The 27835-nt window shown below is 40.7% G+C and overlaps 1 long non-coding RNA gene across 1 annotated transcript; it reads right to left on the minus strand.

Annotated features, from left to right (window-relative positions):
- Positions 1 to 763: 763 nt before the first annotated feature.
- On the minus strand, positions 764 to 27774 carry LOC128805155 (uncharacterized). The gene is made up of 3 exons (XR_008436306.1): positions 27650 to 27774; positions 24871 to 24984; positions 764 to 1213 (listed from the first exon to the last, which is right to left on the minus strand). It is a non-coding gene; the product is annotated as an uncharacterized LOC128805155 (long non-coding RNA).
- Positions 27775 to 27835: the final 61 nt, after the last annotated feature.

Consider the following 27835-nt stretch of genomic DNA (forward strand, 5'->3'; position numbering starts at 1 on the left):
TGTCAGGACAAGATATCTTGAAAGACAAGGTCCTTCCACAAGTGCTTCAAATACTGGTTGGCAAGGGCCATGCCTGGGGGTGACCCATAAGGTAGGACAGTGCAGGTATGGCCAGATCAGCCTCAGCCTGTTGTGTAGCTGTGTAAGGGAGTGGGCTAATGCCAGTGGACTGGTCCTCATTTGCAACCAAAATCTGTAGCATAGGCACTGCAGTGTGCCACAGTAGAGAATATCAAGTCTAGATGTTGCTATCTGCTTGTCTACCATCACCTTGGCACATCAATTTTTGGACACAGGCGGGATTTCCCCCCTAATTCTGCCATATATCAAGGCCATTATATCCAGGATACATAAGCTAGGATTCTCATTGTCATTCTCTTTGATGGACTCACACCAACAAGGGATCTGACCCTATTTCTATAATCTGCCCCAAATGCCAATGATTAGAGTCTGTTTCAATTTAAAGCGATGAAGCATTAATATCTTTTAAAAGAATTTAGTTTCAAATTATTTCAAACAAAATGAAAAGATGTGGCACCCTATAGGCCACTGAAATCAATTGGGTGAATTTGGAACTTAGTATTTACTGTTGGGATCTACACAAATTCAAGAGCCAAAGGCAAGATTAGTTGGATTAGTGCTTCAGTGGTCCTTCATTATCCATTTCTCCCTCAGTGACATGATTTGTGTCTTCAGTTAACTGTGCTTATTAAACGAGAATTATGAAGAATTGAAGTAAAAAAACGTAAGTAGAAGGAGGATGTTGAATCTTGTTAATCTTGTTTAGAATGTTACAGCATTTCATTAAATAGAAAATTTCATTGAGGTTTCCTGCATTTTCTTCTGGTGTTTAGTCTAAGAGCCTTACTCTGACATTGGAAAAGAGAAAACCAGAAACGTCTTACAATTTGGTTACTTACCACACTGAAGATAGGCAGAAAACAGAATCAGGTCCACCTGAACATGGGGTTTCTGAGCAGAGACCACTCTTTTATTCCTCTAGTTTATATTGCTTTCTAGGCTGTGATAACAACTGGAGAACCACTCATGTTTGGGGATCCCAGTCTGTCTCCTGTGGCGACAGCAGAGGAGGAAGGAGCCCCTTAATGGTGTGAATTCAGACTTGGCTCTGCTGCAGACACTCTCAACAGTAGGCCAGTTTTACAGTCTTGCACAAGGATATCCTGATGCACTGGAGAATCAGGCTGCTGTTCTGGAAAGTGAACTTATTGATCAGTTGGGCCTATGTTGTGGAAAAGTCAGAGACATACAAGTAACTTGACCCAAAAAATTGTCTCTTTTTACTGGAGCGTCAGCTGATGTGAACTGTAAGGCTGGGTCCAGTCACAAAGTAAAAAGAGTGAAAGGGACTTGCATGTGGCACAGACAATAGAAGGGACATAAGCATAACATCTACTCAAATTTTCCATTAAGTCAGCAGCTGAATCTGAAATCATCCCAACTATTTACTCATCACGTGGGTAGAAACTATTTCCCAGGGCACATTTCAGACATTCTTTTAAATAGCCTGTTAAATCAAAATAAATATGACCACATTACTTTTTAATTTTTCACTGTTTCAAACCAGGTTTAATTAGGCACACTGCAACCTTGAAAAAAATCTAAGAAACAGGGAAGTTATATTGATTCTTTATTGTCACTTTAATTGTCTATTCTGATGTGTTAAAACTGAAACAATCTTCCAGCTGCAATGTCTAATGAACTCCAAGATCAAACATGATCTTGCTAATTATGAGTTAATGAGGACATGTTCACAGGCAGAGTTAAGTTAGTAACTACATGTTTCAAAGCATCTTGAAGCTCAATAAGATCTTCATTTGGTGTTATAATGGTATACAGTTTGCATTTCTTCTTTCTGAACATGTTACAGAAGGGCACCCTATGTATGTTATATGCTGCTAATCATGTGCAAAGGACACAAAGACAACTTCAATAAATTAGGAAACTGACTGTTTATAAATCAACTCAACATTGAAATCTCATTTACATTTCTGCTATCCCATGTAATGTGTTTACACACAAATAATGACAACATTAGCGTGGGAGGGGGACAAATTTAAATTCCACAGCATGTTTCTGAAGCTAAACCATCAAGAAAAGGCAATCAACATTGTAAATGAGCATACAGGCATTTAGATTTTAAAAAAGAAGCAGTACTAAATCAGGCCTTTGAACTCAGATAGCAAAATGAACCTTACAGCTGTATCAATTTCAAGGGCATGCTTACACTGAGCAAAAGTGGGATAGGATAGTGCTGTGTTTGAAGAAAGCTATTCTTCTCACTCCTGCTAGGAAAGCTTGTATCTAAAAATTATTGCTTCTAGAACTGTCTGTAATGAGAGTTCATTCTCCACTTATTTCCTCCTCTCCCTGGTTTCTCTTTTAAAATTATTGCTAACCTTGGAGTTATAGCTGTTCCTTGTGCCCTTGCACAGTAAACACTTCTGAAGGTCTGTAAGGTCTGTAATTGCAAAAAAAACAAAAAACAAAAAACAAAAACCAAACCAAACAAACAAACAAAAAAATATAAAACCACAACCCTCCCCTCCAAAAAAAACCCAAAAAAATCCCCCAAAAAAACCCCACAACCAGGTTGCTCCACCTGCATTAGTAGAAGCAGCAGAAGTTGGTCACAGTGGCAAGAGTTTGTCTGCATCCAGCAAGCAACTATGATTGCTGGATTAAGCAATCAATTCCATGTGCTTTACATTAAGGAAGCCATGTCATATGGAAATAAAGATCATTTGACAACAGCCTGGGAATACTTTAGAGCTCACAGTTCTGGACCCAAAACAGTAAAGCAGGAGGTATCAGATAAAGGCTCAGAAATACCAACAATGACCATGAATCCATGAGAGTTTCAGGCAAGCAATGGAGCCAGGAGTAGTGCTGCGTAACATGACTACCTCTTGATTTAGAAATATATTTATTACTTCAAATTTATCTTACAAATACATGGCAGATATATCTCCATTCAAGTTAAGTGGAAAATGACAGGTGCACATCCCTGATATGCAATTTTACTTTTACATTAAAACTGTTTTTATACAATGTAGTTCTTCAGGCTGTGGTTATGTGAGCCATTTTTTTGCATCAGTGCTGCTTTATTTGCTTCTTTTTCCTGCATCACATCCTCCTCTATGCTACTGCAGCTGTTCTCATGACCCCTACAGCAAATCAGATCAAGGAACTGATCTGGGTGAGAATAAAACGGTGTTATATTTTTTCTGGATTATTTTCCAATCAGATTAGTTAATGTCTTCATTTACCACAGCGCTATAAAACTCTTTGTGCTAACACAGGAGGGGACAGATGGGAATGGAAGTAGAGGTATAAAGGAAGTGAGGAGGACAATGAGAGGTGGTTTAAACAGCACTGCCACAATATGTATCACAGTCTCAGTTTACTGATTCAAGACATAGTTTCCTTCCCCTTTTGTCCCACCCAGACAAAATACTGTTCCTTAATAACTCTCCATATTTCTGAATGAATTTTTCAACATCTGCTTTTATCCAAAGTGGCATCAACCAGACACCCAGCATGAGATTTGGGGAGATAGCTGTTACTTAGTCTGCAAACCAAGCATCACTTAGATTCATATTTAAACAGAGTGTTTAGAAAACAATTTTTCGAATACTCATAGGTGAGGTGGCAATGTTAAGACGCTTTCATTTGTGGTCAACTGACATAGCCCAACAGTTTCTACCCTTTTGACAAAGTTTGGAGGTCGTTATTCATGTCAGTCAGGAGCTTAGAATAAAAAATAAGAAGTTCAGTCTGTGGTACTGAATCCACATATACTGAAATCAATCCTCAGAACAATTTCCTTTCTTATAACTAGCTTACGTCCTCCTCTCTTACTGCACTGCATTGGATGCTTCCTTTCCCAGTACTGGCAAAGGGAGGCAGGACAGCACTCACACTTCCCTCTCCTTTTCTGCTGCTCCCATTTGCTGCCCAGTGTTCAGCTCCCTGTCATTTCTGTTAACGGGTCTAGGTAGTGTTTCTCTTGGTCATCCTCACTTCAGGGAAATTGGTTTTCATTTCATGGCTCTGGGTGTGAAACTTGGTATCTGAAATGTGTGTCTGTGAGCATGGAGGAGGGTGTGAGGTGCCTAGTTTAGCCTCTCTCAGCATTGTGGCAAAGCCACCTCAGGCACATTTTTGTTCAGCATGCTGGCTTGTTGTTCAGCTTGGTCTGTGGTGCGTAACTCTTCCCCAGGCCCGGTCTGAAGAATTTAGACCTCTCACTATGGGGCTATGAATAGGAAGGTGAGGGAAATCACCAAGCCAGCAGTGTAACAATGCCAAGGGTGAGCATCTTATTCCTTAATGGATATAATAGTGCTCCATTAATAGGAATAAGAGTGCAGATAGAGCTTTCTCTGTGGCAGATACCCTGAGAAGTCAAAATTAGTTCTTAAGTGTTGGAGCTACAAAATGCTCCTGTAGAAACTCCTGGGTCAAGGAAGGGACATAAGAGAGAAACTAAAAATTAAGGAAAAACCTTGAGATCTGTCTGGGTAGGGTGACTCTTTGATTTTCATTACACTTGAGTAGTCTGCATGAGCAAAAACTGGTGCAGCATGACACCAGTTATTTCTAAACTGAGCTGGCCATGTAATAAAGGAGAATATCTATTCTATTATGTCTTCATGGAACAGAAAAAATCCTCTAAAATAATTTTAATTAGAATTATCATTTTCTTTACAACACAAATTCTAACTCATTGCTTTGCATGTTGCGGTACAACAAGTCCTTTTAAGCAGTCCCTCAATATTACCAAAGGTTTTCTTATACTACTTAAAATAGGGAATGTTTTCCCATCCTACATGGCCTTTGGTTTCCATCCCTTTCAGTTTGATTTCTGCTTTGTTTCTTTTCTGTGCTAGGAGATGATAATGAGGCTCACACACCTTCTGCTTTGGTGCTTGGAAATCTACCCTGGGTTTAGCTCAGATGCAGCGAGCTGAGAGGCTTCCCCCTACATGCCGCCAATTTTCAGTGTGCTCATATGTGGCTGACGCAGTAGGGGGCTAATCCCAACAGCAAACATTATACTCTTTCCATACTCACTTACACTTTGGAATCAAGGGTAAAAAGTTCTCTTTGAAGCCATTTTCTCTGAATGGTCTGGCAAGCTAACGTGAACTTCCCAGATTCTGGCCAGAATTCAAATGTATTGCAGTGCAGCTCAGTGACTGTTGCAATTGTTCCAGGCCCCCGCAGTACACGAGCCTTCCTGTAGCATGTGATGAGAAGGACATACTTCTTTTACAAGAAGTAAGAAGCCATTTATTTAAGCATGGCTGCAGGCAACATTCTTGAGCAAAGTTTACCCACAGAAAATTTGTCTATTTTTGTTCATCTGCTATCTCCAGTGACTTATGTTTCAGCAGGTACCATTGTGGAAACTGAAAATAAGTGGTTTAGGGAAATTATTTCTGATCACTGGACATAGGTTGAGCTGGCAAGTCTGACCAATGGAAAAATGTTCAAAAGCTCATGCCCTTTTTCATTTCAATAACAATAGAGACACATTCTGTGCTCAATCTGGAAGCAAATGTTGCCCATATTTGGATCTCAGTGGGAGCTGTGCATGTGGAATTTGGCCCAAAGTGTTGTGTTGCAAGATGCTTGTTACACTTGCCCTGCTTTAAATCTTGATTCTTCCTATTTGTAGGACAAATACCATCTGACTGTGACAGAGTCTGTATTAAAGTAAGTGTCAGACTGAAAACAGATTTTTGTTGTATATGTGCAAAGGGATGGAACAGAGTAAGTTTGCTGATCTCTTGGGGGATGCTCAAAACTGGACTGGCACAAGATCGACATCTGTTGTATATCACCCAGGATGGGTATTTTTGTACCAAATTTTTATCAAGTCCTTGAATTCATAGGCAGGTCTTCCTTCTAGCTATGGTTCCAAAGAGAATAGACAATACTTACGGCATTATATATTTGCAACTGTTTCCTATATTAATCTTATTTTATTGGAACACTAGTAAATTTTATTGGAACAACTAGTAAATTGTGGATTAAGTGTAGTGTACAAAAGTGGGTATGCTTTATGCACTCAGTTTCAGCTCTTTGAAACCAGGACAATAAAAGGAACCACATTCAGGTTTCTGGGGAGAAATCTACTTTCATCCTTACAAGCAGGAAGGAGAAAGCTTCCAATCAGACTAATTCAGAATGGGGGCAAAACATCTTCAGTGTGCTCTCATTTTTGTCTCTGAACTTTGCTCATTTACAGATACATGAATAGTGGAGACCATTTCCAGTTGAGAGTGGAGTTGGACAACTAGGACATGGTCCTAAAAACTGTGAAGCAAAGGTATGATTCCATTCAATAGAAAAAATGGCTTGCATCTGTGCCTTCCATCCTTTGGGTGGACAAAATCCTTGGACAGGAGGAAGCCCAGCTTTGCAAGAGCATCAAGAGATGAGGCAATACTGTGATTTTGCTCTGAACTTTTTCTTCCAGGCAAATCTACTTTCTGATTTTGGCCTGAGTTTTTAAGTAGACTGGCATGATACAGACTTCATTCAGAAGTGAATTTCTTAGTAAGAAAAATTTCTTTGATACTTCTCTCTCCCTGCTATATTTGCAGCTGAGCCTTACGCTCAAAATGAGATCTTTGGGACCACTTCCTCTTTGAGAACCACAGGAAGCCAGACACAGGACATTAAGGGTCACAGTTCCACAGCCAAGAAAGCGTAAAAGTGATGGGTTTGCTTCCCCATGTGGCTTACATCTCCTGAACTTAACAAATATTCTACTTTAAATTATTGCAGGTAATATTAACATGGGCCCACATATTTCTCCTTTTGGTCTGTTACTTGTCTTTGCCTTGTTGTGTTTTTCTATAAGAAAGTTCTTTATGGCAACTTGCTTGCAGTGCAATACTCTCTAGATCTGCTGCATAAATGTGGCTCTGAGAACTAACCTGAAAGCTGCTGGTGGACCATGATCCATCTGAGTTCATTTTGATCACTTAGAACCCATCCAGTGTTGCTGAAGTGTTATTAGAATTGAACAAATGCTAGAGGTACATTTCTCCATTATTCTACAGAGTCATTCACGGTACACTCAACAAAGATTAAACAAATTAATATAAAACTTATATAAGTAAATACAATTGTGAAACATTCATTGGTCGCTGTGCAATATGTAGCCTTAGACTTGACAGTACTTGGGCATTAATGTTATATTTCTTAAGCACACTCCTGGCCCTCCAAATTCTGCAAATGGAAGAGCAAATGAAGAGGCTACTCCTGTGGAGGAGGATGTAGCAGTTTTCTGACATGTTATGTGTTAGATTTCAGATGCATTGCACTAATGAGAGCCAGAACTTCCCTACGCTTGAAGGCCCTACCCTACAGGGCTTAGAAATCCTTCCTGTGTAACTGCCTTTTCAGCTTGCTTGACTACTTAGCAAGGTCTTTATTTTTTCTTCCAGGGAAAGGAGGGAGGAGGGGACTTTTTCCCTAGACCCCTTGTTCTCTCTATTTTGCTTTGAATGTTGCGGTGTGTTTGGTTCCCCCCTCCCAATGTGCTCGGATAACCCAAAAGAAAGAGAATTTCTTTTTTTTTTTCATCCCTTTTCCCTGAGGAGACAGAGAGAGAGGGTGGGGGGAGGAAAAAGAAAGATTAAGATGTAAGCTGGCTAGATAAGCCTGGAACTGGGTTTATTACTACTGTTGAATGAGAGTACAAGGATATAAAAGCAAACCTGCTTTACTGGAGCTGGAGCGAGGTTGGTGGGAGACCTACCCTGATTGTGTGCCACTCCGAGAAGGGATGTTTCATTAATTACACATTAACTATGTGCACTGAGGAGGAGGCAGAGGATAAAAAATGCAGATGTTTCTGCTGCCCAACAGAATGAAAACCACTCTTGATCCTGTCAAAAGAACATTTTGAATCAAAGGGCTCCACAGAAGTGGAAGAATGAGTTTTGTGGCTGAGTGCAATGGTGCGGCCTTTCAATCATTAAACCCTTTTATAGCGGTAAAATGAACATCCATTGTCATGGCCACTCCAATGGGGCCATCAGAGCTGGTAAAAAGGGAATGCTTTACGAAGGGCACTAAAACAGGACACAACCAGCCCCGCTGGTAGATTTCTAAAGGTAACAACAGCAGTGCATAACAAAGAATGAAAAGATGGCCCAGGTTGGTTTGCTTAAATTACTTTCCTTCCCAAACCCTCCCAACAAGCTAAACATGCACCAGATATAATGAGCATTAGGACTTCACAGGCTGGCAGTTCCCCTCCTTTGTTTTCTCAGGGTTTTACTGTCTTGGCTTAATTTTTTTCTGTTCTTTAAGTGAAGGCTCCTTAGGAAAATGGATTGAAATGTTGTTTTATTCGTAATCACTCTCTACAGTCCTAGTAAAGCCATTAGCATTGTGAGAGGAATGATCGTCTCTTCTTGTATAGACTCCACCCCCACCTCCCCAAGTATGCAGGAACAGTAATGTTTTAAGACTGTTTCAAATAAAACATTTCCAGACCATTTTTAGAAAGCAGACTAAATTTTAATTTGTCAGGCCATGACCCTGGAGTTTTAGTTATAGTACTTCCTTGCTCCTTTCTTCTCCTTCCCTTTAATTTCTCAGTAGAAATGATTCAATAAACTATTTCTCACATCAATCTAAGAAGAATTAAAATATTTATTTCCCAAAGTTCCCATAAGCCTTGGAAAACTATATTGTCGGGTTTTTTGGAGCAGAACTTGTCAGAGAAAAGTAACCTCATTTCATGGGGAGTTTCATATCTAGGTTTTGTTCCAATAGGAAACAAAAGGGAATCAAATCTCAGCTTCTAGGTAATGCATCTGACGGACACCCTGGTACCATGAATCTTGACATTCTGGACTGTGAAAGAAGCCAGAAGAAGATGAAAGCTGAAGATAGCAAGGCTTTCTGGCTCCCAGGCAGTCATCCAAATGAGCTGCTGAGAATCTGAACACTCTGGGAGCTGTATGACTTTGGATGAAGCAAGACATCAACTAGTCAGAGACTTTCATACCATCAGCAATTTTTTTTCAATTTGAATGCTGAACTCTGAACAATTTCTGGAAAAATACCAATGAAGCTGAATCAGCAGAATAGGATGAAAAATATAATTATGGACTACTTTAAACCAATTCCTTACAATTTATTTCTAGTATAGAACTAATGGTGAGTGTTTTATACTTTCTGTAGCATTTGAAATGCAAATGTATTTCAAATTGTATATATTAATCCTTATATCAAAGATAAAAATTGGTGAATAACATGATTCCTGAGGTGTCCTTGAGGCTATTTGTGCACCAACTGTTCAGCTATGAATAATCTTTTATTTTTAGTTCAGGAGAAAAGGCAAAGGCACTACTGTTATGATGTTTGATTGCTATTGATTACTACTACTACTGAGCCACATGCTTATGTAAAGGGCAGCAGCCTGGAGAAAGTCATCACAAATATCTATATGAAGACAAGAACTTCATGGCTTATCATCTGTGAGGAGGTTTGATGAGATTGTTCTCTGCGAATATTGGTGCAAGAATTGTCAGCACACTTCAGATGGTGCCAGTGCTTTAAAGCTCTGGAGGAATTTCAAGGGTGCAGGAAAACCAAATCTGTTTCTTTGCAGATTTCTCAACTTTTGTAATAACTGGAAATTTCTCAAAGACAGATTTTCACTTTTGGAGGAACTCAAATGGTGATCCTTACTTGTTTAGCTAACTTGAGAAGAGGCTGTGCGACTGACTCAGTACTCTGCTAAAGAGAAAATTCAACCCCCTGCAAAAGAAAGTAGCAAAATACTAAAAAAAGCACTTTGTACAGAAGCAGCAAAGAAAACAAGTGCTGTAAAAATGCTTCTTCCCTGGCAGCAATCCAAAGGGATTGACAGATAATTCTGGGCGCAGCTCTGAGGAGCAGTGAGAATCAGATGAAAACAAGTCATTACAGAAGGCTGGCCAAAGGATGGCAGGGTAATAACCAAACTGCTGGGAAGAGCGGCCTGCAGGAAGCATGAAAAAGAACTGTTCAGAGACTTTCATTGGAGTTACAGGTAACTCAGCTGTGCAGAAGAATGGCCTCTGTGGCCTACTATGAATGGCTAATAATACAGTTCAGCTAAGGTCACTGCTAAAAATTGATTCAGGATCAAATATGGGTGTGAGGTGATAATGAGACAAGAAAAGATGATGCTCACCTTAATCCCTAGTGTAAATACTAAAGGCACACCTGGGTAACCTCAGCTTCTGCATTACCTAGAAAGGTTAAGAATGCTAAGGTTGACTGAACATAATAAACTCCAGCCTCTGACATGGACTTAAAGACAGAGTGTTAAGCAGCAGCAGCTCAGGCTGCGTACCCTGAAATTCTGCACTGATGCTGACCTAGAATCATGCTCATAGAGATTATATACCAGTTTAAAGTATTTCCAGCTTTTCTTAGTTTCCCATGGTGTGTTGCAATTATCAGCTTTCTGATTTTCCTTCTCTGTGCTATCTGTAACCTTTTAGCTGAATTTTCAGAAAAAAAATTGAAAAAAAAAATGGCAGCTTCCTATTATTTTAGCATCAGATGTTCCTTGCTTCAGAAATATCTGGGGCTTATCAATATGGAAATAGAGCTAAAACAAGCCTGCTCCATAGAAGTGAAACAAGCATGGCTCAAATTAAACTAATTCTGTGACCTGTAAAGAGGAACGATGCTTTCCCTATCGTGGCCGAGCTAATATTCTTGCCTTTGCTGAATCACACCAAGCCAGCTACTTCTGCAGTTACTAACAAGCAGCAATGCACCAATCCTTTGTTTTGGCTGTGGTCCATCTATGAAGCAGACTGGTGCTTTAGTCAACTTCATCGTGACATCTCCCTGGGCAGAAGACAAATCACCCGATGCCAATGAAAGGCTCAGACAGGTAGAGCCGAAAAGAAATATTGTGTGTCTTACAATCAAATTTAAAAGTAAAGAAAGCAAAGAACTACATAGCCAATTATTTCTACTCTGCATTCAGAATCCTAAAGATATTTCCAAAAAGAAGTTTTTGGTGCTCAGCCTACATCGGGTTAGGGCAATCTTGATTTTCAGTAGTGGTAGACTTTGAAATTTGGGTACCTCAGTTTGGTCACCTAACCAACAGAAGGCATCCCCATCTCCCGCTGGCTTTGAAAAACCTCCTCCCAAGGCTTTTTCAGAGATGTAACAAGTGAGGGTGTTGAGAAAGTCACTTATTTGTAAACAAAGCATTTTACAATGTCTTGAGAGATGTTTTAAGTGAGCCTATGTCGCATAAAGCTCCTCAGGAATCTGTCGCAGCAGCAGCAGGGCACAAAACAAAGTCACTTCTTCTGTTGCACTTTATTCTGTTGTCATGTTAAAAGCAATGAATTTATTTCCCCCCCTCAGCCCTCCCTCAACTACTGCAGCCCTGCAGTAAATCAAAAAAGTAAACTCTCATTCTCATTGTGCAGGGCTTACTTCCAGGCCTCTACAGTTTCCACAGTAACTAATTAGAAATTTGCATCTCTAAGAAAGAATTATTTAATACTGATGTAAGCCCTTTTATTCTTTGGAGCTTGGCCTTTTGCTACTCAACTTCTGGTAGATGTTGGGCCTTAAGGTCATACTGTACAAACTCTGAATGTAGGTGGCCCTAGTGTTGCTTTTTTTATTTCGGATGATTCATATCCTGTGAAGAAAATGTCTTGCCAGGTTTTTGTTGAATTGCAAAGATTTGAAAGGCAGCACCCAATTCATTTAGTAGCCATTTGTTTTAAACTGTAACATCTTCCCCATTCCTCGTTAGCTAACTCTTGTGTAATTGAGTCATGCATTTTTAGCCTTGTTAAACCAGTGGAGTTAGGTCACACTGATGCACCTTTCCCATTAGTTCCATTTGCTTCCCCTGGCTTTCTGCCTTCAGGCAGGCCTTCCATTTCACATGGCAGGAAAGAAAGCCTTGGATACCCTGAGTGCAAAGATATGTGTTTTATAGCTCAGCCATAGACACTGTAAATCCAAGACACTGTCCCACAGTCTCAGAGCAGATATAAATACTGAGAGAGGAGGAAGTGGAGGCTTAAACATGAACAAAACCCTTCTCTCATGTTCATTATAGAAAATGGGTTGGAGCAGTTTTTATCCCAGACTGGCAAGTACCCCTCACAAAGCTGTGCCACCTCAAGCTTCAGCTGACCCCAACAGGCTTTACATTAGGCTTGCAGTCAGTTTGCTAGCTCAGGCTCAGCAATTTTTTAGCTTTTGAACTTTTCTACAAAAGATCTGTCAAGAAAGGAACAATTCCACCAGCATCCCTTCCTACCATCACATGGATCTTGCCCATCCTCTCCTGTCCAAATTTTGTACTGCCGTACCTGAAAGGATTTCAGTAGGACTCTTTTTATAGCCTTGTAATCTTATCATTTTATAAACATATAATTTAATATTATATATATAATGCTTAAACCATTAAATATATAAACTGGTCATATGTGCATATATACATATGTATATGTCCATATGTAATATTTAATATATATATAATTATTTTAATATATAATTATCTCATTACATATATATATATATATATATATATATATGTAAGATTATATAAGCTTATAATGGAAAAGGAACAGGTATGCTGGCTTTTTCTCCCTGCAATCATTTCCAAAGAAGGAATCATAACTGAAGGGTAATAGCTGCATCAGCCAATAACCTTCTGATCCTGGAGTTGCAAATGATCGATTATTATAATTTAATGTAGCTTAAATTAATTGAGATTGAAATAAATGTAGCTTCAAGACAACCTCCATTCAAAATTATGTGCTTAACAGAGGTTTTTGAGAGCTATAACAGTGCTGCACATTTGTAAATGAATTGCATCACAGATTCCCTTTTTTACTTCTTTGTTAAAAGGAATGCTGAATTTAGAAATAACCCTCAAACATTGCATGCACAATGTGATCCAATATGATCCAAGCATTGAGAAAGGCAGCCCAAAGTCATAATTATGGGCATCCTGGGTGAGATCCCAAATTCATCTGTGTCAAAATACAGCTTCAAGAGTCACTAAGAGCTGATGCATAGAAAAGGATAAAAGAGCAGAAATGCAATACTTCCTTTGGTGCACAGTTCTGTGCTGCTGTAAGAGATTTTGAACAAAAGTGACTTGCTTGTGCTTCCTAGTATAATGGTATTAGAGCCTTTGATGGTTTCTTTTTCCTTGAATTTTTCCAGCTGGTTTCTGAACTCGAGTAGGATCCTGGTACCCACACCATCCTGTAGCAAGGAGTTCCATAGCTAAATACAATTGAAGAAGTTTCTTTTGAAGATATTTTCCTGTGGCAAGTATTAAGAGATAATATTTATCTATTATTTATTCCAATCCATCTCTCCTTAAATTGGAAAAAAATGCCTTGAGCTTTTGTCTTAAAGATTGTCTTCACTATAGCTGTGATTCATCCCCGTTGTTTTACTGTCTATTGTCAAAGACTGAGTCTGCATTTAGTATTAATAGGTTAAGCTTAGGATTTGTAGCCCCAGTTCTCACAGTCTCATGACTCTTGCTGTGACTAAAAGATGCAAGGCTATTGCCTACACACATGCATCTAATCAATTTAAGAGGCTTTAGACAACCTGTCTGGTTGCCAACTGCTTCTCCAGAAGGTCCACTGTCTCCTTTAGGCCTATGTCAATCTGCCAACCCCTTGTCAATCTACTGAAGAGCACCTTTAGGGCAGCACCTCTCTGATGACATTTTCAAGAGATATTATATTTCTCAGAGGGATCTGAAAAGCATTTGCTTCTTGAAGTCTAGGATTCTGCTGCCTCTTCTGCTTTTTAGTATTAAAGGAAAAAAAATCACACAGACAACACTGAGGAAATGTTGAAGGAGGAAAAGAAATCTTCCAGCTCCCTCATAATAATTGTGTTCTTGGAGTCAGTTTGTAACAAAAGCAAACAAACTAGGATGTAGAGAGTTTTTCAAGGTTCATCTTGTCATGCTAGCAAGCCACATCTGAAGAGATATCCTGAAAATATCTTTTATTATGATTTAGATGCTATCCAGGTAAAAACTCAGCACTATATCCAGGCAGGCAGTTCACTAGGTTAAATAAGGGGTCTAAGAAACAGAGAAGCTTTTAAAAAAATTTTGACATTTTAAAATATCTGTGAGAAAAGAGTCTTATTTTGGATAACCAGCTGCTTTTCTGGTCAAAAACACAGAGGCAGATTTAATAAAAATGACTAAGTTCACATTAAGAACTCCTGTCACTTACTATGTAATTGTGCGAATAGCCAGAATACATTGGTGCATTCTAGTTTTAATGCAAAAAAAAAATCTGACTTAATACTTTAAAATGGGAAAGAACAGTTTTAGATATATAAATAAGTATGGAAGCAGACAGCTACATTCACATACAAACCCACCTACATCCACAAACTTCCTTCTGAATTGGCTTGATAATTGTTCAATAAATGTCTCTGACATTTTCAAAATCAAAGAAGAGGGCATCTTTAGGATGAAGTAAGGTAAGTAAAAACTACTGAGGAAAATTCATATTGAACAAATATGGAAACCATTATTCTTGAGTGGATGCTGAACAGTCTGGCCACTCCTCTTCTTTGTTTTTCTAAGAACATCTACTGAAATGCATGTTTACACATGTGCATGTCAACAAGTGCCTATTTATTTGCATTGCCAAATGGATATAACTAACACCAGAAAAAAAAAAATACCCTTCTTTGTTTTGTCAAACTTTCTAAATATCCTCCTTTCATTCTAAAACCTTGCTCATATCCTCAAATAAATCATGCACAAATAAATCATAGCTATAAAACTGTCAAGGAGATGAAACTATGCTCCATGAACCTTTCAGAGAGTCCTTACCAAGTAGGAACAGGGGCAAACAGGAAACTTCAGTTGTGCTGTTATCCGTAACTCGGTCACTCCATCCAAATCACAACCAAAATGGAAGAGCCCCCCTGACCTGAGTCAAGAGTCTGTCTGTCAGTCACCTTAGTTGCATTCATTGGTCACAGATAGGCAGTGAAATGGGAATTTCCCATTCAGAGCAACCCACCTTCACACCATTCCACATGCCCCTCCCTGGAGACAACTTCATTCCAGCCACTTCATCAACACCTACGTGTTGAAAGCCATTAAGTGGTCAGGTAGATGAGTGGGATGGGAAAGTCTATCCAGCTTTATGTGGCTTGGATTATGGAGCAAAGTCCTTAGAGTAAAGCTTGACAGTGCAGACACCTGCACACCAGAGCTGGAAACTGGCTTTACAGTGAAGGGAGAAGAAAATGCATAACCAAGGGCATCTAATTAGATTAGCTTTGGATGTCCCATAATTCAATCAATTAAAGTATGCTTTAATAGCAGGGTCTTTCATGACATGTATCCCAAGGCGCCACACAAATAATAAAATTAATAGCTCATGTAATTATTATGGAGACAGAGCTACCACTTTCTATGTAAGATTTTATGCCTTCCACCATGGCCAGCCTGGTGCAGGCCTTGCTGCCATTAGATCTATCACAAGAAATTCTCCTGTTGCAGAGTAAGTTTGAAAGAGACTAGAGTGTATCATCTGGTCCAACCTCCCTGCTCAAGCAGGATCAGAATTGTGTCCAGATAGCTCCTAAATACCTCCAGTGAAGAAAACTCAACAATCTCTCTGGACAATCTGTCCCAGTGCACAGTTACCCACACAGTAAAGTTCATCCTCATGTTAAGGTGGAACTTCCGGTGCATCAGTTTCTGCCCATTGCCTCTTGTTCAGCACCACTGAGAAGAGCCTGGCTACTAATCTGCAGCTGTAAAATGTAGTCAGAATTCTCTGTGCATTTGAAAACAGTGCAAGGCAGATGGATGGACAGAAAGCAGTTCATCACCACGGACATCTACCAGCTTGATGCAGCTCATCTTGCCACTTGCAAACAGTCCAGCACTGATCTCCACAGGCAAGACAGCAGTTCTTTGTCTGTGATGTGATGCTGACTCCCACCCATCACTTTGTAGGCCAGTGAAAGATGGTCAGTGGTTTCTAATCAGGGCAGTACTGGACTGGTTTACAGACTGAGTTCTTTATCTCCTCAAACATCCTCCTAATTGGAGGCTATTCATATGTCATGAATTAGTATGCTGCCAGGGCAACCTGACAGCTGATGCTGTGTTCCAGGACATTTTCATACTGGGATAATACAAGATGAGATCTTTAGTGACTTTAACTTGGGAAAACTCTGGTGTAGACCAGTGGAGCCAAAGGCCAATGAGAATTCGGATGTGCCAAAGATACTCGGTGCATCTCTAAATATTTCACGTGGTACCAGCTGACATAAGGAGGCCGTTATGCAAATTTTCATTATTACATTACGGTTCTGCATTTCAGACGGTTCAAGTTGTGCTCTTATTTAAATCCCCAGTATGCTTCATACACATCGTCAGGAGGAGATACCTGACTGACAAAATAAAAAAGAACAAACCAACAGACAAACCAGGACATCTAAAACCAAAACCAACTAACCCCTATTTCCATTTACATCTTATGAACAATTAACATTTAAGCTGATTTTCTTTGAAGCCAACATGACATGGTCCTCTGCTGCAATCTAATATGCCAAGTGTTCTTTCCCAACACCATGTTTTCAGCTGAGCCACGAACCCTTTAACTCATGTTAGGGATATGACCAGCTGCTCCACCTTAACTGTCCTTAGCAGTGTTGTCAGAGGCAACTAAAATGTGCTTTACTGGATGGCTGGGATCTAATTCTTTATAGCTCAGAACCTGGTCAGATTAGTTCTGCAACTTGGAATTATTTCCTATCAAAGGATCTGTGTTCTTCCTACACCACAGCTGTGATGAACCTTCCTGAGACTGCTGCCCATTGCTGAGTGAGCTTTAAAGTTCGAAGTGATGCCTCTATAAAGGTCAAGATTAAAATGATAATTTTAGGAAAGCAAACAAACGTCATAATCAGGGGAGAAAAAAACCCAACCACTTCCTACTCGCCACTGCATCCCAAAGAAATTATGCTGTTCCTCCTTATAAATAATAGGGGTGTGCAATGTGTCATTCCTATTCAGTGTTTGTGGGTTTTTTGGTGCTTATTGATGCTGCATCTGTTTTGTCAGTGCGTCAGCTAATGGAGAAAGTTAATTGTGTTGGTTGTAAGGCCACCTGTCACACACATGCCTCATTTCCATACTAATAGCCCAACAGTGGCAGGCAGTGTACTCTTCTGCAGTAACACACACAGCCTCTTTGGCAACCTGGGCCAAATGTGCCTATGCAGCAACCGCAGCCGTCTTCTCTGAATGCCTCCAGTGTTGTGGCAACCCAGCTCTGCATTAACCCCCCGCGGCCCTCCCCAGCCCGGGGGTGTTTTTTAAACCCTCGCAGACATGCTGGGTGTCACGTTTTAGTGTGGGAGGGAGCACAACTCTGCTGCCCTGGCAGGATGGGTGCCTTGTGCTCTCCCCAACCAGTAGAATATTTTCCTCCCTCTGCACTGTTGGATCATGCACCTATGGCCAGCAAAACCTGGCGAGCACTGTCAGTAGTGCTGTTCACATCAGTGCTGACTGAGGACCAGTTGAAAGTCCATCTCTTTTGTCCCTTCTGTTAACATTCCGAATGAGGGAAGCGATGCGGATCGGAGCCAGGAAGAGAAAACGTGCCTGCAGCTGAGGCAGACACAGTCGTGCTGAGCTGCACTGGGACTCAGAAAGACGTAAATAAAATTCATTTTGGTGATCAAGCCAATGCCAGAAAAGCTATATTTGATGAATATTTTATTTTAACATATGGAAAACTATTCTGATCAGTCAACGGGACAACGTTTTCCTTCCTTCCTGCTTTCCCCCACCTTTTTTCATATAGAAAATTATGTGAGTAAAGGGATTTATTTTGAACTACCAGGCTTGCTCTTGATCAGGGTCCATGACCCTTGTTCATGTTTTCCTACAGCCTGAAAAAATTGCCTGTAAATCTCTGATGGAGTTTATGCTAAAGGCATGCCCGATTAAGTAATACCTGGAATCTTGATGGCTTCAGGGGAAACTGGTATTTGTGCTTTTTATATCACTGTAGGAGAAATTAGAAATGCCATATGCGACTGTTGGGCTTGCAAAGGAATGTTCCATAGGCTAAAAGGCAAGCAGTGCCTGAGCTGCTACTCATTCACACCCTCTATCTGCAATCATTTTAAAGAAAATACTCCATTCATAAGGTACTGGCTAACGGTGTAAGCCAGTGACACAGGGATTACCGTGCAGGCATCCTGGTCAGGAAAGGAAGTTTCTGTATCTATCATGCATGAAGGAACAAGCAAGAATATTAATTGCTTAGTCCATCTTAGACGCAAAGATGATTAACGGCCCAGGGAAGGTGCAGAGGTACAGCAGTACCTGCCATTAGGCTCCTGCCAGGCTAAAGGCAAATTGATTTCATCTGCAAAACTACACAGTTGTAGGAATTTCCCATTTCTGTATTGAGTTTCTTCAGCAGTGCCTGCAAGCATCTGTTTGGCAGAGGCTGCTGTTCCAGCTCAGCCAGCCAGCCTCTGCATGGAGACTTCTGCAGGAAGATTTGGGCAAGCACTCAGCCAAAGTGAAAGGACTCTTGGCATTGGGACTGGAGGGCTCCCAAGTAGCTCATCCCAGGTCTCAGGCCAGACCTGGGATGACCCAGGGCCATCGGTGCTGTCTAAATAATGGCAGGGTAAAAGATGGTCCATTTTACATCACACACATTGTGAGCTAAGCCCACAGAAACATACATTTTGTTAAAATCTTGGGTTATTCTTTTCACTTTCTTTTGGGGTTTGAGCCCAGCTGCTCATTTCCTCGTTTCTCACAGTGATCAAGTGGGCCAGAAGCCTTCTCTTACTGAAACAGGGAGTTTCTCAGGCATAGTACTGTTCAGATAAAGTGGAAACAAAACTGCATGTAGAAGGAGAGTTGACTGCACTTATTCACACACAAAAAGTAACCTATTCTAGAAATTTTTTAAAAAGTGAATACTGTAGAAAATGCTGTAGAAAACTGTTGTACAAAAAAACACAAAAACAAAACAAACAAAATAAAAAACACCCAACATATAAACCCCATGAATATATGTCTGCATTTTTTTCTTTCTGCCTTCTTTCACATACTCTGTAGTCAGGTCACCCTGCTTGCTAGGCAGTTCTCTATGCTTTGAGAGAAGATGTGCTGATTAGTTTGAGAAAGGATGTACTGTGCCATAAAATGGGCTGTCTTTCAGGCTGCTGTATTCCATTATCACTATGGCTAGTTTTGTGGAGAAGAGTACTTAAAAATATTTTGGTGTTTAGGTTTGTTTATTAGTTTTCTGTGGGTTGGCTGAGTTAAAACATCAGCCAAATATTTACAGTTGCTTAAACTTTATAACCTGCTCATCTGGGGGACAAAGACTTCCTCTTCAGACTGTGTACAGAGTGCTAGTTTGCATTTGGCTGAAGCAGGAATTTTACTCTATAAAAAAGATACTGAAGTACCGCACAGACTTTTCTTGTGAGAAATGTATGTCCAGCTTGCTTTGGTGTGTATGTGGACACTTGGAGCCATGCTGCTGAGGAGGTGAGCTCCCCTTTCCCCCTGCTCCAGCAGAGCAGAACCCACTCTATCTCCTGAGTAGGTCTGAGGAATTTATCTCCTAAGTCTTCTAACTTCTCCCTATGTCACTGTTATTCTCTTCCCCAAGGAAAGGGCATAAAATTACCTGCAAAAAGGTAGCATAGACTATTTGGGATAGAAAAGTATTTCTGAACTCCTGTATGCAGGCACATGCATCTACCACCTTCCAGATACACAAGAATTTGGAGAATTGATGCACACTCTAATGGCAGCTTCTGTGTTTCAGTTTCCAAGGAATGAAAGCTGGGTAGATCAAGGCAAGAAGCACACAGTTATTTCAAACAAGCCTCCAGCCAAAGACCCTATTTGCTCAACAATCTGGACATAGCCATGAAGGTTATCTGAATTTTAAAGCCAGAGACACAAGGATCCTTTAACATGGATACAACTTCAGTTTTCTACTATTGCTAGCAGGCTGAAATTTTCTGAGAAAATTTTTTCTAACATAGCACAATCTTAGACTTGGATGTCTTAAGCTCCTGACATGAAGTTGCAGATTAAAAAGTAGCTGACAGCTTTGCCAGCCTTTCTGGCTGTGCCAGTGATACTGGCACTTTGATTTGTCACCTAAACTTTGTAGCTGCTGATATCACAGTGATAGCACTTTGATAAAACGAGGGGATATAGTTTCCCACTCAAGTTCTGCCTTTTTAATCAAAAGCTTTCCAGGGTGAAGTCTGGCTCTTTCTAGATATGTTCATAAACCTGAAAAATAGTTTTATTTTACACACATGTGTGCATACATATCTGTATTTATACACATATAGATATATAAAAGTAATTTTACATGCCTTTATAAACAGTTAATAATTATGCAGTATATTTAGAAATAGTGAAAAGATATGATTTCTAGAAATGGAAAAATAGTTATTTTTACAAAAAGTAGTGGTCCAAACAAAACCGTCACAAATAGACAAAACTGTCTATTCCTTACAGTTCTTCTCTCTTCATGCTCTTCTGCTTTCTTGAACGAAGGCCAAATTTGAAAATCTGAGTTTGGGTTTAGCAAAAGTTGTCCTTAAATTTTCTTTACTCCCAGCAAACAACAGTGTTTTACTTCTGGCATTTTTTTTCCCCAGAAATACTAACATGGTTCTGAGACAACACAATAGGTGATCCTGTGCTTACACACCCATCCACCATACTGCATGCTGTGTTTTCTTCATGGACCCCCTGAGATTGTATGATTGCATATAGAACCTGGCTCCACACAGTGTCACTATTGTTCTGGCCCTTTTTTTCCCCCACATGAGTTTTTATGCTCAGCATATCTTGGCATTGTGAACTCAAGGCTTGCTAAAGAAGGGCTCAATTTACCCCTGATTTACCCCTATAAATCAACTAATAAACCATTGTAAGCACTGGTGTTGTTACACTTCATAGTGACAATGGGGACAGAATATGCTGGTACAAACAGAGGCATTCCAGCACTGAGGGCTAAAATGAGCAAGATCCTCCATATTTTGAAGCTTCACATGGGAAACATAAACAAAAAACTTCTACATGTATGATTTCCAATGGTGCTTCACTTTAATGTTACCAGTGACCACCCAGGCAAGCTAGAGGGAAATTTACTCGTAATACAGGTACTCTACCACCACTTGTGACCTATCTTTGAACTATCTTCCCTTCTCTGGGTGTTCGCTTCTTTATGTTGCTGTTTCCACAAGTCAGTGTAGCTAGTCAAAAGCTGCTTGAAGCAACCACCCTGGCATAGGTAAATCTATAAAAAAATCTACATTTTCTGGTGTGAAATGTCTGCAATAGAGATTAGCTTGAATGCTGTCCAAAGATGTGATTTTCCCTCTGTACCATGGCAGCGAGTGGAGCCTCAAACATGCCCCCTGCCACCATACCATCTGTCTCCCATCCACCCTCCCCTGAATGACACTTGCATAGAAGGAGTAGCCATCTCTGCCAGGGAAGTGCAAGGAGGACCCCAGGCTTTCAGGAAGATCAGGGATGAAATCAGAATTTTCACCTTATTCTGATACTGTTGTGTTTGTCCCAGTCAGACACAATCCCTCAAGCAGGGCTCATAGTCATGATACCATGGGACCCTTAATGATGATGAAGAGCTTCTTTCAGCTGTTTTTAGTGACAAAAGAAAGTCAAAACTATTCAGCCAATATCCAAGCCCAAGTTATGTCTTTTGTGCCATCACCTTTTCCCAAAGAAAAATTTCCTAGTGGCACAGAATTGAAGCAAAACCAAATTTGGTGATTAACATTTGAGATATTAATTTTTCTTCTGGGGAATCCTTATCTAGAAATGTTATAGTCACTTTAGATAAACCTAGTAATAAAGTAAAGTCATCTAATTCCTCAGCCAGCCATACCAGGAAGTTCCTGCTAGGTGGTCCGCAGAGCTGGGTCATTAGCAGTCATCAAGAGGAACCAGACTGGTACTTCCTCTTCTTTAAGCTGAGTGGGGAAGGCTCAGTCGGGAAAGATGTCTCAGCCAAAGGAAGTGTCACTCTCTTTTAACACTACATAATGCAGCTCGGGCGCCTGCCAAATCGTAATACACTGGAACAGACGGAGACAGAGTACCAAGGGAAGGGAAGTGCAAACTGCATAAGGCTGCAGCATCTAGATGAGAAACTTTCCTGCACTGTCAGGAAATCCTTCATTTTCCAGGCTAGGAGAATATTTTGCTTAACTTTTCTGGTTAAATTTTTTCCTTTCCCCTCTATTTTTCAAGGCCTAGTCTCTTGGCATTCAGCCTAGCCTGATGAAGCACATGGGGTCCTGGTATTACAATACTGGTTTTGTTCATTCAGAACAGTTATCAGAAGATAACTGTGTTTTGCTTATGTAAGTGCTGTTTATAACATTGATTGCACTAAAATAATTTTATTTTAAAAGTTGGTGATAATAATACTATGAAGAATTCCTGGAGTTTTTAGTAATAAATGCCAGCAGCAGCATGATTGGGATATTCAACATCATACATCAGATTTTAAGACTGATTTCTCAGTGTCAGTGTGAGCCCTACTCTGAAGGCAGTGGGTACCATCCTTTGGAGCTGCTTGTGCAATACTCTGCACCATGTTCAGACACTTTCATTGATAAGAAGAGTTGAGATTTCATAATTTGTTACAAGATTGTAATTTTGTTCCTTTTACACTTGTGTCATAATACTAGACGACTTCGCACAGATAGGCAAACAGGTTCATTATATTTTCTGGCACAGAATACATGTTGAATATATCACTTCAAAGTGGCAACATCTTCCAGATGTATAACCATAATGATATTAGGCAATGCTATCAGTACCCCACTGACTGAAACAGAGGATTCTTTCTGAGACAAAGTTTTTCTGACAGTCACAGAACCGTAGAATGGTTTGGGCTGAAAGGGACAGAAAAGATCATCTAGTTCCAACTCCCCTGCAACTTTCCATTAGACAAGGTTGCTCAAAGTCCCATCCAATCTGGCCTTGAACACTTCCAGAGATGGGATATCCACAACTTCTCTGGCAGTGTCTCACCATGTTCACTGTAAAGAAATTCATCCTAATAGCTAAACTAAACCTACCCTCTGACCAACAGCAATCACAGCAACCAGTTGGAAAAGAATCTGATTTCTAGTAAATATTACAACATTATCATGGGTAAAAGAAGAGAAGCATAATGACTAAGTAGACTCTTAAGTAAGAAGAGACAGCACTGCACTGGTGATGGATAACAATTTCAAGAAATGTCCTCCTTTCCCTGACATCAGCCTTTACTAGAAGATATGGTCTCACAAACTGAATTTAAAGGTCTGGCATACCATGTAAGCAATCTGTATGTGTGCAGCCTTCCTTTTAAAACAGACAGAAGTTTTTTAAGACATATTCTAAAGTATTTAATACCTAACCTTGATGTGCACAAGAATACCTAGTGCCAGACAGAACCAAGCTCAACAGTTTGTCCCTGCACACTTCAGGTACTAGGGCTTCCCTGCAACTGGACACGGGCCATCATGCTTCAACTTTGCTCATCTTCCTCCCAAAAATTTTCCCTCTGAAGGTACTGAGAATCAGATTTATCTGTCCACAGTTTAGATCCATCTATGTTTCCAATACCTTGTACTCACTCAAAACACCAGGGATCAAATTCTTGTCTCTTCTGTGACTGTGCAGCTGAAACAGCATACCTCTGAACCAACAGAAGCACTTTGGCACAGCCATGACCCCAGCACATAAACATTTCTGCCCACATGTGGTTACAGGTGATCAGACCAATGAGGCTGGACATCCAGGACTAAACTCTAAGCTTTGTCTTGCCCAAGCCCACAGGCAACACCTCAACAACAGTACTTTCTCCCCTTTCCTTTCCCCACTTCCCACTGCAGTTTTCCCAGCCCCAGAACTACGTCTGTTTCCTCAAGTGTGAAAGAAGGGGTCAATCTGCAGCTCATCCTGCAGGCTCCAATAAGTGAGTATTTTGGGGCACCCCTGAAGGCAAAATGACATCTGCATGCTTGACGCTACAGAATGAGAGCACAATGCTTTAAAGCCTCTCAGAAAATCTACAGGACAGTTAATATGATTTAAGCCTATATTTAAATTTTATGAGACTCATTTTCAAGGCTAATAACCCAGTTTACTGTGCACAATATCAAATGCAAATTTTATTACTGACTTGGTAAAAACCAAGATGATATTCATTAGCATATCTCAGTGCATCACCCTTTTTAGCCAAAAGGTGCACCAGGAGTAACAGTGGGAGTTTTTATATGTGCTGTAAATTACAGTTACTATCTCATTAGATAAACACATTTAAAATCAGGTTATCATTCACTTATATATCAGAAAGTTGTTTGTTCAATTGCAGCTAGTCTCGCATTACAACATATGGTGCATGAAATTCTTAGACTAATAAAATTTCAAGGTACAGGGAGCTGGTGCCTTGGAAAAAACTGTTTCTGCTCAACGAATGGCTCGATATAATCTGTAATTGCTTTGAAACAATTATGCAGCAGGCTGTTTTGTACTTAATAGTATTTACATCCTTGGGTTTATTAGCAACAAAATCTAAGTGGAACTTGTGAAAGAGAAATTAATTTTTCTGCTAAAAGATGTAAAGTTTTAAGTTAAAGATCCAGCAGATTGTGGAAATCTAAAATGTATGCAGTAGTCTCTAAATTAACTTATTTCTCATTTAAATGTTTCATTATTCTTTTAGATACCTGTGGCAGATTATCAAGTAATTCTTCAGGAGCTGAGTTCCTCTGAACTTTCACCACTCCCAACAAAGTTTAGGGTTTTTTTCTTCAGTGCATGCACTCTGGCTTTGCTGTCTCCTGGAAATAAACACAACGAATGTCCACATATAGTATTTGAAATCAAATTGAAAATTCCTATGCCTGTGAGGTTTTGCCTACTAAGTTTGACAGTGGTGACTGGAACATGAGTCAGCATTTTGTACTTCTTTATATGCTGGCCATGGAACAAGCATCCCAGTCCACAGTGACGCAGACAGGCATGCTGTATGCAGAGCAACAGTTATGCAGCTGCATAACAGCTTTGGATCGGACTTTCCTGTGGTATGCTGGAGCTTCAGCAGCTTCAGCAAAACCCAGACAGTTTGCAGAAGCATTGGGGTTATACCTGACTGAAGTACTTAATTACTTCTGCCATTCTGGGCATATTCACATATGCTCTGCTGATAAAATACAAATCATCATATACAAACCTAATGTCAAGTGTATTATTTCAGTGTTCAGTTAGGAGCAATGAACTGCACACTACTGCCTCATTGCATGGCTCCTACTGAGCTCAAATCTGTGAGACAGCTTGAGGGCAGTTACACATTTGGGGGTTAAGGTGGTTTTCTTGCCTTTTGTCATTAACCATTTTTCCTTCTTTTGTTTATGATGTCTTGGATTTGCCTACATTGTAAGCTGTCTCCAATGTTAAAGCTGTATTTTATAGAGACATCCTTTCTCCTGACTGCTAACTCTGTGCGCCAGCACTAGCAAAATTGGAGCCCAGATTGTAATGAGGGCCTTGATAAAACAATTGTTCTTACTCTGCTCAGTACTGCTAACTTCAGGATGACTTCAACCAAACAGCATTAACACCTTTCAGTTGTTCTTGTACTAACATGTTCTTAAATACTGTTACTAAAATCTCTGCCTTTGTGTCCAGCTTTATATGTCTTTCTCTTCTGCAGCAACTTCACTATTTTTCCTGTTGCTGTGATCTGCAATGAACTGCAGTGAATTCCTTACCGGAGCCCTCACTACTGCACACTCATGCCAGCTGTACCCCGGGATGATTACCATATGAGAAGCACTTCCTCTTACCATCATATAGGAGGGTTTGTTAGAGAACAATGTGATAAAGCTTTGCAAAAAAAAACCTCTCTCCGTCTTCCATGGGAATATCTCTAATTGCTAATTTCAAAAGATCTGCAATGAAGAACTGTTATAAGAAAATTCTCATGCAAAGCCTCATGACCTTGCAGGTTAGTCCTGATAAGAAAGGTATAAGCTGTTAGGAAGTACACCCCTCTGTCTAGAAAAACCACCTTTAGATTTTGCAACATCAAGAAGCAAGGCTAATGCAATTTCAGCACTGTTGATGGAATAAAACACGGAATAAACCACAAATTACATTGTGGGGCAATGCTGAAAACCCCCACCAGTCTGCGTGTGGAAACTAAATCCCAGCACATGACAAATGCAATCTGCTCCCACTCAACTCACCAACAATCCTCCTGCAAAGGTGGTTTTCCCCAGCCAGGGCTGGGACCCTCCCCTAACTCCCCCCTGCCTACTGCTGTGACTTGGAGCAGGTCTGGGGCTGCTACAGCATTTTCTAATGAAGGAGAGGCCAAACCTAGTTGCTAACTGTGCATTTGGGATTTCAAGCACATTTGGGTTTTTCTGAGTCTGCCTTCAAGCGATTTCCAATCTGCAAGTTTTCTTACATTCCTGTAGAGCAGTGACACCTTTTTTTTTGTATTCATACAGCACCTAGCAAAATGAGTGCCATCTCTGACAAGGTCTCCAAGATTCTGCTGCAAAGTAAGCAATGTTAATAGTATTGGATGTATCTGATCCCTGGCACAAATGATTTGCTGAACGGCATTAATGTATTTGTCAATTAATAACATCTGTGAATGAGTGTATACAGACTGGAATTGGGTCCATGCTGTATTACTTCTGAATATGATTTTATCAATCAGCCACCGTCTTAGCGGGATGCATTTTCCAAATTCAATTTGTCTGAACTGTATTCCATAAAAATTACCTCATCATCCTGTGCCTGCCCATATTAATGATGGGAGAAGTGAGGTTTAAGGAATACATCCATTTTAAAAAAAGGACACTTTTGGCTATAGGCAACATGGCCAAAAAACTATTAGCAATGGTGGGTGCAACAGTAGTGAGGAGGGGAAAAGGTCCACAGCCATGTGAAGTGGGTGAGTACACTGTGCTAAAGAAGGTTAAAATTCCTTGATTATTTTGTATACTTTGTAGTTTCTTTGGCAACCCCAAATATCTGTTCCACTCTTCTAGGCTTTTTGAATTTGTATTTTTCACAGCTGTTTAAAATAACAATAAATGTGGGCACTTTCCAGATGCCCTACCCATTTTTGGGGTCACTTCGGCCCGGGGCAAGCGTTCTCGGATGGACTATGGATGTCAAATGGAATCGGACGGGCTGTTAAAAGCTCCCAAGTCTCCGCACTCCCTCAGCTGCCCTACTTCTGTGCCCAGATGCCCGACGACAGCCACAAATCCTGGGCCAGCCACTGGGACCCCTCGGGATGCTCCCCCCTTCCCAGCGGATCATCTCACAAGAGGACAGGAGGCGTTTACACACCGGGACCTGCGGTTTTACCGAGGCGGCGGGGACAGGAGGAGGAAGGGCGGCCACAGGCCGCCCCACTCCCGCTGCTGTGGGGACGAAACCAGCCCCTTTGGGGGAGCTTGGCTGGTTTGTTTTAATAACAGCTACCTCCATAAAGCCCGAGCAGGCAGAGCCGAGCCTGGCGAAACTGCCGACTCCAGCAGCAGCCCCGCGCCGGTGCCCGCCGTCCCGCCGGGCCGGAGCGCCGAGCCGAGCGGCGCCATCTGCTGACGGCAGGGCCTCGCGCACGGCCTCCCGCGCAGCGAGCGGCCCCGGGAGCGGGCCCGCGGAGCA

Source organism: Vidua macroura, chromosome 3 (assembly GCF_024509145.1).
Source record: "Vidua macroura isolate BioBank_ID:100142 chromosome 3, ASM2450914v1, whole genome shotgun sequence".
Taxonomy (NCBI): domain Eukaryota; kingdom Metazoa; phylum Chordata; class Aves; order Passeriformes; family Viduidae; genus Vidua; species Vidua macroura.